We start from the raw sequence: 11,850 nt of genomic DNA, 5'->3' as shown, positions 1-11,850 counted from the left end.
TCTTGACAGAGGAGAGAATTGGGAAGTTGTACTACCGTTGATCGAGTTCGCCTACAATAACAGTTTCCAGGCGACAATAAATATGGCCCCATATGAAGCATTGTATGGGAGGAAGTGTAGATCACCAATCTACTGGGATGAGGTTGGTGAAAGAAGAATACTCGGGCCAGATTCGGTCGAAGAAATGATAGAGATCGTGCGACAAATCCGACAAAGGATAAAAGAAGCTCAAGACCGACAGAAGTCGTATGCTGATGTCCGGCGTACAGATTTACAGTTCAATACGAGAGATAAGGTGTTTTTGAAAGTATCTCCGTCGAATGGGATAACGAGGTTCGGTGTAAAGGGGAAGTTGAAGCCACGATACGTAGGGCCTTATGAAATCCTTGAGAAGGTGGGACCCGTAGCGTATAGGTTGGCACTACCACCAAGTTTTGGGACTGTGCACAAAGTTTTCCATGTGTCACAATTACGAAAGTACGTGTTCGATCCCAAACACGTGGTTCATCAAGAGTAAATGATTTTGAATCCTGACTTGAGTTATGAGGAGAAGCCCGAAGCTATTCTGGACAGGAAAGTGCAAGAGTTGAGGAATAAATCGATCGCGTCCGTGAAAGTACTTTGGAAACACCATGGCCACGAGGAGGCTACTTGGGAACTCGAGGATAAAATGAAAGAGAAATACCCGAAGCTTTTCGTTAGGAATGAGTAAATTTCGGGACGAAATTTCTAATAAGGTGGGTAGAATGTAACACCCGTACCTTAAATACGAAATTAATTTCATATAACGAAATAATTGATAAAATTATTTCGAAATATGATGCTTCTCGATAAATGAGATTTGGGAAAATTATGGTTTATGTGTTTGATGTGAAAAGGAATGTGTTTAAGTTTTTTTTATTGTGAATGATGGGAGACGTTTAAGGTCTCGTTGAAAGATCGACAATGAAATTGCTATGTTTAGCAAGACGAATGAATTAAATGGAAATGAAAAATATGTTTCTATGGGAAACGAGGCGTGTAAAGCGAGTAGTGGCCGAAGGAAAAATACGGAAAAATTTAAGTACGGTTTTATCTTGGGCTTTTCATATTTAATTAGAGTCCAATTATTTGTAAAATAAGGTGGATTCTAACTACTTTTAATCCATCAAGTAGTAGTATTTTACTAACTTGGGCTTGTAACTCATTTATTTGTTTGAGCCTAATTAAAATGAGTTAGTGGAGCCCAAGTATGAATATTTTTTAATTTTAGTGGACCAAGCCCAAAATTTCATTTTCTTTTTCTTTTTTCTTTCTTTCTTCTTCTCTTTTCTTCTTCATGGCCGACACTACCCAAGGAGAAGACTCTCCAAGTTCTCACCCTTTCCATCTCCCACCATTACTCCACCATCCCAAGAGTCACCCACTACACCCTCCTTAAACCCCTCTAACCCACTCACCACTTACACTTAGCAAAAAAAAGAGAGAGAAGAGAGAAGAGAGGAGGAGAAGCGGCGAGAGAGAGAGCCGAGAGGGAAGGAGGAAGCTTGAACCACCATCTTGTGTTTTCTTCCATCATTTTCAACCATTTTGAGGTATACTATCTTTTCTCCCTCTAAGCATGAGTTTAATGTAGCCTTGCATGATTCTTATAACCTTAATCTTCTTCCATAATCAACTAAGTAGAAACCGACTTAGAACCTCCAAACGATCGCCGTACATAGCCGAAGCTTAGAAAGAACTTAGCTTTATAGGATTAACACGTGTTTCGGGAGGTTTCGGGGTGGTTTCGGGTTTGTTCGGAGTAAATCGGGGAAAGCGGCGGCCGGCAGCGGCTTTTGGTGGACGGCAGAGATGCCGCTGGTTCCCGGTGGCGACGGCGGCAGCTCCTCTTCCCCGTGGCAGCAGCGGCAGCGTCGTGGCGACCAAGCAGCGGCGTCGCGGCAGCAGCGGTGTCACGGCGAGGCAGCAGCGGCGGTAACTCCACGACGGACAGCAACTTTCCGACGGCACAGCAGCTCTCGATGACGGTGCAGTGGCGACGACCCCGTCGGTGGCGTCGATCCGGAGAGAGGGCGACGGCGGCGTGGCTTCGTCGTAGGGCAGATGGCCGAGAGAGAGGGAGTCGGGGAGAGAGAAAGAAGATAAGAGGAGAGAGAGAGAAGTGGGGAAGGAGATAGAGTTTTGGGCCTCTTTTGTTTTTTTTGTGAATTGGGCCTTGATTTAAATCTTTTAGTTGGGCTTATAAATGATTGGAAAATTTAATTGACTTTGGGCTCTTCTTTTAATTGATGGGGCTCGCTATTTAATTTTGGAGGAATAAGGTGGCTAAGAAGTTTAATCTCGGGCCGGTAATTAAAGTTTAATCGTGGGAAAATATTTAATTAATTCCCGTAATTTTTGAAGAATGAATAATTTACCTAAGTATGAAATAATACTTTTTCAGCGGTTAATTAATTATGAAAATTTAAAGTATGCGCTCAGGTAATTTTTAGAAATTATTTTCGACGTTATGGAAAATACGAGGAGCCAATGAAGGAAAGAACGAGCGTAAGCGGCCGATCGGCGTCGCACGCGACGCCTTGGGCGGCCACTGAATAACCGAAAATGCACAAAAATCGAGAAAGAGAATTAAAAGATTTTAATTAGAGTGCATGCATTCTAATTATCGTCGTTACAGAGATTTGATATGAATTTTATGTGTTTTCTCGAAAAGGTGGTTCGTACGCACGTTAACAGTCGGAACGAAGATGTTTTTACGGAAATCTGAAGCGTTTGAGGTGGGCTTTACTATTTAACATTTATTTTAAATCAATATGTTTACGGTGTTATAAGGATGTTTTTATAAGTATGTCATGCCGTGTTTATGCTTTGAAACTGCTTATCTGATTGTCTACTAGAATAAAACTCTACTAGGCTTTGATGGTTAACGAATTCGAGTCTAACTAGGGTCTACGCCCTACTTAGACTAGTGCACTGATGGGGATCGTGGGCCGTCCCCTAGGTCGGCCGGTCCAGTGATCGAGATTGTGGCCACAGTCTCGTTTCACATGATGGTTTAGATATGGTATATGATGGAGGATGATGTTAGTCCGCACAGACACTATTTTATGGAAATGAATTTTTGTGCTTCTCGGTCATTTTAAAGTAAAACCTGGGATTCACTCGATGATGGTTTGACATATCTTAACGATGAATGTTTTCGGGCATGAGTTCACTGGGTGCATCAAGTACTCAGCCCCTGCATATGTTTTCCCTATGTGCAGGTTGAGCGAGGTCGGGAGGCGGAGGATGTTGAGTGATGATTCAAGAACTGGTCCGGTTACTATTATGTCTTCATACGTAGTAGTAGCTAAACTCTCAAATTGCTTCCGCTATTCAAAGTCTTAAGAACTCTGTTATTTTTCTTTATTGTCGAACTCTATTAGTTCCCACTATGTAACTCGGGTTTTAAATGTTGGTTAAATAAATGGTTTTTCATCTTTAATCGTTATAAGTTGTATTGCCTTGAGTTGTATCCCCCTTCTTCCCCGCTTCTTCATTCCCCCACGAGTCACGATTTCCCGTGCTTCCTATCCTTAGGAAGTGCGGTCGTGACACTTAACCGTCTCATCCCTTCACTATTCATAGTCCCACTGCACTTTTTACCCTATCTCTTAGCTAAGAGACAACACCTGCATCCCTCCATCTTTTAACCATCTCATCCCTTAACTATTCATTCATTCAATTTTATTTTTTATTTTTATTTCCAACAAATTTAATTAATAAAAACACACTTCATTAAATAAAAGAAAATTACAATTTAAATTCCTAAAAAAATAAAAAACACATAATTAAAATCTTTAAAAAAAGACATAATTTAAAATACTAGAAATTAAAAATTACACACTTAAAAACTGCTCCGTCGGCAAATCATCCTCGAAGGCGGTGGCGGTGCACCGAATGGAGACAGAATACCAAGTTGTCCCGCCAGATACGCAATGTCGGCATGATGGGCTTGATATTGGGCAGACGTCATGCGGGAAGTGTCCGCCATTATGGCGGGGAAGTACATAGACATCAGGGAGGAAGCGACCCTTGGGAGCCCGCCTGGCTTGATTTGCCTCGGCCCCTCCCCCTCCCTCTAGCCTCCTTCGCCGCCTTGTTCCCTTGCGGCCGACATCGTGTACCGGAGGAGCCCCCTGCATCGGATGTCGGGAACTCAACCTCTTGTGAGGCGTTTCCTTCCCGCCATCACTATACGAGTATTGGCCACCCGCCATGTGCTTCGTGCGTTTCGAGCTCGAGCCCGTGCTGGACTGGACACCACCAGCCCACCTTTCAATGTCTTTGACCGACTCCCAAACATCGACATGTTTGAATTCTTTTTTGGTGTCGGATTTAAAAACTCGCAAAGCCGCTCTCAGAATATCGGCTCCACTAGCTCCGCTTTGGTAATTTTTGCCGCTTCATTCTCGTAGATCCCACAAATTTTTTTGACATCTCTGTCGGTTCGGTCAAACTTGATGTGTATTTTTAGAGCTCAAATATTAATATTAAAGATCACACAAGTTTAATAAATTAACTCTAAAATTACAACTTTCTGCAATAGTACAGATGCAGTTGTAGTAAAAGAGTGTCGAACCACAGGGAGGCGTAGGCTATTTAACAAGAATTGTCAAGATTAATAAACTAAATTTACAAACTAAGGAAGACTTTTCAAATAGGAAAAAGATGCCACTCCAAGTTGCTCATTAGACTAGAATTATTCTACACATATATCGAACGCACATATTTGGGATTAATTAATCAACCTAATCGCTTGCACTGAACATGTTTGCGACGTATAGTTCACAGTCAGCTGAACACTTGTTCCATGAACTAACTTTCGAAGAAATTAAATTCCTGCGGAAGCGCGGGAATAAAAGATCATCTACTATGCGAGCTTACCTAATCCGTCGTCAAATTATCCTCTTAACAATTCTAATTTAGCAACACATCAATTGATTAATCCATCCAAGTCTATGTTGAAGAGACGATAAACAAGGATTAAATATCTATAACGATAGAGGCCTCTAAAGTGATAGAATCTAACAATAAACACATCAACGATGTCAAAACGTGAATTCAAAGGTGCAGATACATTCAAACAAGTCTAAGTCACAACTGGGAGCAACATAAAGAGCTTAGCCTAAACACATGGTAATAATAACAATTAAAACCGTAGGAAGCGTGCTCTTGTTGAATGGAATGGAGATATGGAGATGGATCGTCGGAATGAAATTTCTTCCTTCTCTTCTTCCTCCTCTCATTCTCTCCTTTTTCTCTCTTTTTCCTCCCTCAAAAAACCGTCCAGAATCTTCCCTCTTTAGGGATTAAAAAAATCTCCAATTAAACTCCTCTCAACCCCTTGTAAACTGCCACGTGAGTGGCTCCCCCAATTGCCCCAATTTCATCATGTTCTTTTTCCTCAATAAACGTCACCTTCTCTCTCCCTCTTTTTAATTAATTCTTCTGTCCCATCAATCTTATTCCTTTCTTTCTACAGCCTTTTTCGTTTCTCTCTCCACCTGTCCAAGAAACTGCAATATTGCAGTTTGAATTGATTCACCGAATGCCCCATTTTGAGCCCTTTCTGGCCAGTCTGTTAACTTGGGAATTTTGCACAACTTTTTCACCATCCGAGCTTCATTCCTTTTCCTACACCATAAAAACATACTTTTACGAGCATAAAACTATAAAGATCATGTAAAGTTAGGGGAATAAAAATATACAATTTGATTCGCATCAAAACTCACAAATTTTTGCCACTCCAATGACTGCGAAGCATCTTCAAGTTGCGGCAGCGGCCCCTTCGGCTTTTCATTGTTGTACACGTCGGTGACATTTTCCCAAAAACACTTGCGGGTTTGTTGATTCTCGACGATGGGATAGTAGGAAATGTTGACCCAAGCGTTGAACAGAGCCATCGTTTCATTGGAGCTGCATGGATGACGACCTAGGTCCTCCTCCTCTTCCTCCTCGTCATCGAATCCGCGACTGGCGGAGCATCCACCGCCTCGTCCTCCTCTTCTAGCTCCGGTCGGAAGGTTTTTCGGAGTGTGTTCCGCCAGAAAATTCTCCCTAATTTGGGATAATCCCTGCGTTTGCCCCGCCCTCGGGGTGGAGGGACGATAGTATGCGTCAACTGGAAAAGATGGTGTTTGGTACGCCGGCGTCGACGAGCCTTGGGTGCCCAGCGACGAACCGGAAGCACCCAAAACATTGTACATGCCCCCCAGTCGACAAGCGCGTTCAAGTCGAAGCCGTCCTCACCGCCGGAGTTTCCGTCACCAGACATTTTTGCAGAAATTGGAGAGGAAAGTGAGATGAAATTATAGTGACGAGAAGGACAAAAGATGAGAGATGTGTGTTTGCGTGTAAAATAAAAGAGGTAATGGGAGTATTTTATAGAATAAAAAAAGGAAAAAAGAAATTTACTGTTACAAACGGCAATATTACCGTTTCAAATTTTTAATTTTTTTATTTTTGAAAAATCGAATTAAAAATATTTATTTATTGCGTCAGCATGACGACGCCCACTCGTGGGCAGGCGAGTGGGCGTCACGCTTCGCGCCAGGGCTCGCCAGCTTCATCTCCGCGACGGGACGAGATAGGAGTGTTGCATCGCCGTCTGGATGCGGACTCGTCTCGCAGAGACGAGATCGAGCCCGCATCGAGACGCGATGCCGATGCTCTAATACTCCCTCCGTATTAAAAAAATTGAAACATTTGAAATGACACGAGTTTTAATGCACAATTGGTAAAGTAAGTGAGAAAAATTGGGTAAAGTAATAGAGAGGAAAAGAAAAGTGAGTAAAGTAAGAGAGAGTAAGAGAAAAAGTAGTGAAAGTGGAGTTAGTGGATTGTCGGGTCCATGTCCTAAAATAGAAATATTCTAAAGTTTCTATTTTTAAGGAACGATCCAAAATGACAATAATTGTTATTTTTAGCAAACGGAGAGAGTATAAAATAATATATAATGGTATGGTTGGATGTCTATTGATAAACTATGAAAATATGTGGTTGAATTGGATGAATATTAATGATGTGGAAGAGATATAAATGAATTAAATATTAAAAAATGGATGGTTGGGTTGAGTGGTTGCTGATAAATGTTGTAGAATATGTACATATTCAAGCATTTGACAAATTGTGATATAAAAAATATAATTGTGATTTATTTATGTTAATTAGTATAATTAATAACAATGGATAAAGTACATTCAATCCTCTTCTAGTTTCAACAAGTCAGCAACCGGCAATCCCCTTTGATCCATCTCCTCCGCCACCGATTTAGCCTCCTCTATTCTTCTCTCGCCGCAGCAGATACCCGTAAATCTCCGCATCCAATTTCTGATTCTTTCCGGCAAAAATCCTCACGAACTCCGCCGCCTGCTCGTAATACCCGCGCCGCACCATCTCCCCTATGATGTGAGTATACGTCGAGAACAACGCCCGCACTCCACTCTCCACAGCCTTCCGCACCACCGCCACAGCCACCTCCACCCTCCCCGCCCTGCACGCGCCAAGCACCAGCGCGTCATACGTCTCCGCCACGATCTCCATCCCCTCCGCCTCCATCTTCTCCACCGTGTCGGCCGCGGACGCCACATCGCCGACGAAGCAGTACCCCGTCAGGACGTAGTGGTACACCGCCGGACTCGGCCGGACGCCACACGCTCGCATCGCGTCGATTGCGCGCCAACAGGCGTCCATCTCCTTCCTCTTCGCGAGCGCGTTGACGATCGGTTCGAACGTCACCGGCGTGGCGCCGTAGCTCCGCTGCGCCATCGCCACCGCCACGCGCAGCGCCTCGTCGGCGCGGTGCAGCCGCGCGAGCTGTGCGACCAGGGCGTCGTGCGCGTGTTTCCTGGTGAACCAGTCGTCCAATGCGGCGAGGTTGCGGAGGAGATCGTCGATCGAAGCGGTGCCGGTCGCGATGAACTTGAACGTGTTGGCGGTGTTGAGGCAACCGAAGGTCAGGCGCTGCGAGAGGAGGTCGCGCACGGCGGCGAAATCTCCCTGGCGGCCGGCGGCATTGATTAGATCGTCGAATTTGGCCGACGATGGAGCTGAATTAGAAGTTTGTGTGCTGAATTGAGCGGCGGTAACATCGTAGATCAGTGTTACCGTTTTAGAAGGTATACGAAGCCTGCGAAGAATAATCATTTGAATTAGGGTTTAACTTTTGAAGAAGGCTTTCATTATGTTGGAGCCTTGGAGGTGCAGCTATCTAATGGACTGGGCTACCAAATTTGTTGGCCCAACTAATGTGGCATGGGCTTATTTACTCTTTTATATTTTACTACTCCATTTCTTACATACATCTCCAGGCTTTATATATTTAATACTTATTATAATTAGAATGTTATAAGTAATAGAATGTCAACCCAAATTGAAATAACAATTTACCACCAATAAGAATCTTAAGATTTAGGAGAAAATTCAACCTTAGTCTGCCACGTGGCAAGCTTGTTTGCCTGTATCACATATTGCTTGATTACCTGTGATTTCGTTCACCGATTGCTAGGAACCATATACCAAGTTGTTTGTTTATGTATCGTAGTTTTCACAGATTGCTTGCTTAGATTTTAATTTTAAGTTTAACTATAATGTCACCATAGTTCTCTGATTACGTATTATGTTATTTGGAACCTTATGCTGTGTTACTGGCCTATGTATCGCAAATTGTACTTATGTATCGCAGATTACATGCTACGTTGTTGTCACATTGTCACTTTAAAAGTAATGTCACCCTAATCTACCACTCTAATCAAATATATGTATCTATATATATAAAAGGACATTTTTAGAAACTATCATGAAAGGTCATTTTGGGTGGTTATGGGTACCAAAAAATCACATGTTTGGTACCTATGGTTATTTTTGTCATGGTTATGTCACCAAAAACGATATAAAATAAAGATCATGTATTATTTATGTACAAAAATGAAATATCAGGTACTATTTATGCAATTCACTCTTATAAAAATTCATTACGTATTTGAGGAGGTATTATATTTTCTTCAATTTTTAAAAAATATTTTTACCTCTTCTTCAAACAAAAAAAAGTTAGTTATTTTATTTATCTTTTTAATTCTACCGCCTTCTCTTAGAGTTCATTACTTTTTAAGAAACTATAGTTACCTTCTAAAATGAGAAATATACTTTTTTGGGCAATTTTTAAGCTTCTCTTTCCAATTGATCAAGTCGCCCCAATGCTTGGCCGTTCCGATGCTTTTAAGCTCTTGCACACTAAATTTAATACTTTTTTTCCAATATTAATGCCACGATTAGTGTAATAAACTTTTTAAAACCATGCTTGGAACGAGCCCTATCAACAGGTTCGATACACTTGTGGTCAAACAAAAAAAGTAGTATTTCCTTCGTTTCTTCATAGTTGAGTCGTTTTTCATTTCGGAAAGTTTCCTTATAGTTGATGTTAGAGTTTAGTATACTGAAAGCATCTTTCGATTTTATGAGAAATAATATTTTGTTACCATTTTATGAGAAATAATATTTTGTTACAATGTATTTTGCTTATGTATTGCTTATGTATTTATGAGATGTTGAAATGCGTTTTCCATTTAAATACATAGTTTAAGCAAAATGAGTCTAAGTCTTCTGCATAGTAGACGAGTTGTGAGCGGCGTTCACAGTAGGTAACTTGTCAGTTCATGCAGAAGAAAAACTGTTTCACAACCTAGACAGGCTTTGACTACCTATCGTGAAAGGTTGCGACGTCAGTCCGAAAGTTTCCTTACCTAAGGAAATGAACGACGTCGGTGTGGTATAGCACTGAAAGGATCAAACAGTGAGATAAGTCTTTCTTGGCTATTTACTGAAAGACGAGGTCTCGGTGATTGTCGTTTCTTAATCATTGTTGACATAACATTGAGCATACGATATTAATTGAAAACTACTTTGACTTATCAAATAGTGAGGGAATTTCGTTGCCCAAAAATCCTGATAGATTGGGTAATGATCATTAATGTCTAAGTGGTGCTAGTATTGTTATTGCAATGAATCGTGTGCTGGGAGAGGCCAGTATGATAATATCCTCAAGAGGTGTTTAGAAAAAAGGTTTTATTATTCAGAAAACTGGCCAGTTGGAATTTATTCCATGAATAATAAATAATGTTTCTAAACTAGACCACTCTTAGAAAAAGAAATTAATTTATAATAGTCAGATAGTAGACTTGATATTAATTAATGGATATTTATATCTTTAACACGGGAAATGATTTAATTAAAGAGGAAGTCCCGGAATACTCGTAATTTCGGTTTGGACGGGCAGTCAATATTATATCTATAGTGGATGATAATAATATTTAAGTTTGGGCTTGAATTAAATTGCTTTTAATTTAATTAGTGAAAGCCTGAACTGTGGCCCAATCCAATCCTCCACATATCCCTGGTCTGGCTCAAAATAATTAACTTATTATAAAAGGGAGAAGAAGAGAAGACATAATTATTCTTTCTACGTAAAAATTTCTATCTCTTCAATCTGTAGAGAGAAAAATATCGGTTTTTAGTATTCTTCTTCCGTAGAGATTTTTGTCTTCAATTCTTCTCCAGCTTTTGAGGATTTGACAAGCTTTGCCCACACAAAGGTCAGATTCGAGTTAAAAGGGAACAGATCAGAAAATCCGTGGTTGAGATAAATTGAAGAAGGTGATTGAATTCAACTCTTGAATTCCTACGGTATGTTGTATTTAATTGCATATATTCAGTACAGTCGGTGATTATATGCTTATGAACATTTTTCTAGTTTACAATCGGATAAAAGCATGTTTAGATGTAAATCTTTCAATCAAACTAAATAGATTTCCGCTGCAAAACCAACAGTTGAATCATTTCCATATATGGTACTCTCTCCATCCACAAAAGATGTCACACTTTTCTTTTCAGATTGTCCAACTAAATATGTCGCATTTCCAATTTTGGAAAAAAAAATTCTCACACGTTAACATAAAAATTATATTTTTCCTCTCCACTCAACACACAAAAATAAAATTTCCTAAAATCTCTTATCATCCCACAAGCATGACATCTTTTGTAGGAGGAGTGAGTAATAATTATTACACTTTTTCTTTCCAACTTTATTCGTTCTATTTCATTCTTTATATTTTATTCTTTTTCTACTTTTTTCTTTCTTTCACTTTATTCACTTTAAAAACTACCCACTTTAACATACTACTCCATCCGTTCTATAATAGTAGAGACATTTATTTTCGGTACATGATTTAAGAAAAAATGTGTTAAGTGGGCTAGGTAAAGGAAAAATAATGTAGAAAATGGAAAAGGTAGAGAGATGAAGAGAGAATAAAGTAAGAGAAATTAAAGTAACTGAGAAGAAATGTATTGACTTTTACTAAAAAGTGAAATGACTCCACTAGTATGGAACGTACCAAAATGATAAAATGACTTTACTACAATAGAATTGAGAGAGTACTAAACATAAATTTTTTAAACATTATACCAAAAAACTACCCACTATTCATGAATTTTTTATAGTCCATAGCTTCCAAATTAAATGCAACTTTTTCAGTAACAACAAATCACAGTTTATCTCTGTGGCTGACCCATTACCACCTCTCTTTCATCCCTGCTTAATTTTTTTCAAATATTTAGTTATACATTTGTTTAAGTATATTCCATTAGTTCATAATTAATAGTTATATTTTTTATTTTAATTTATTTAAAAAAAATTAATCACCTTCTATTTTTAGTAAATTTCTTCTTTAACAATGTTGGACTATATTTTCATCAACATTTCAACTATTCTTATCTTTTTTATTTTAATGATTTTGCATTGAAGTTTATGTCGGGCTCTTGACTATTAGTAGT

The 11,850-nt window shown here is 39.7% G+C and overlaps 1 pseudogene; it reads right to left on the bottom strand.

The window, feature by feature from the left end:
* Positions 1 to 7,158: 7,158 nt before the first annotated feature.
* LOC121811157 lies at positions 7,159 to 8,429 on the bottom strand (annotated as a pseudogene).
* Positions 8,430 to 11,850: the final 3,421 nt, after the last annotated feature.

This window comes from Salvia splendens, chromosome 7 (genome assembly GCF_004379255.2).
Source record: "Salvia splendens isolate huo1 chromosome 7, SspV2, whole genome shotgun sequence".
Lineage (NCBI taxonomy): Eukaryota > Viridiplantae > Streptophyta > Magnoliopsida > Lamiales > Lamiaceae > Salvia > Salvia splendens.
Note: the sequence above shows the minus strand (reverse complement) of the source record. Positions and strands in the feature narration are given on the sequence as shown.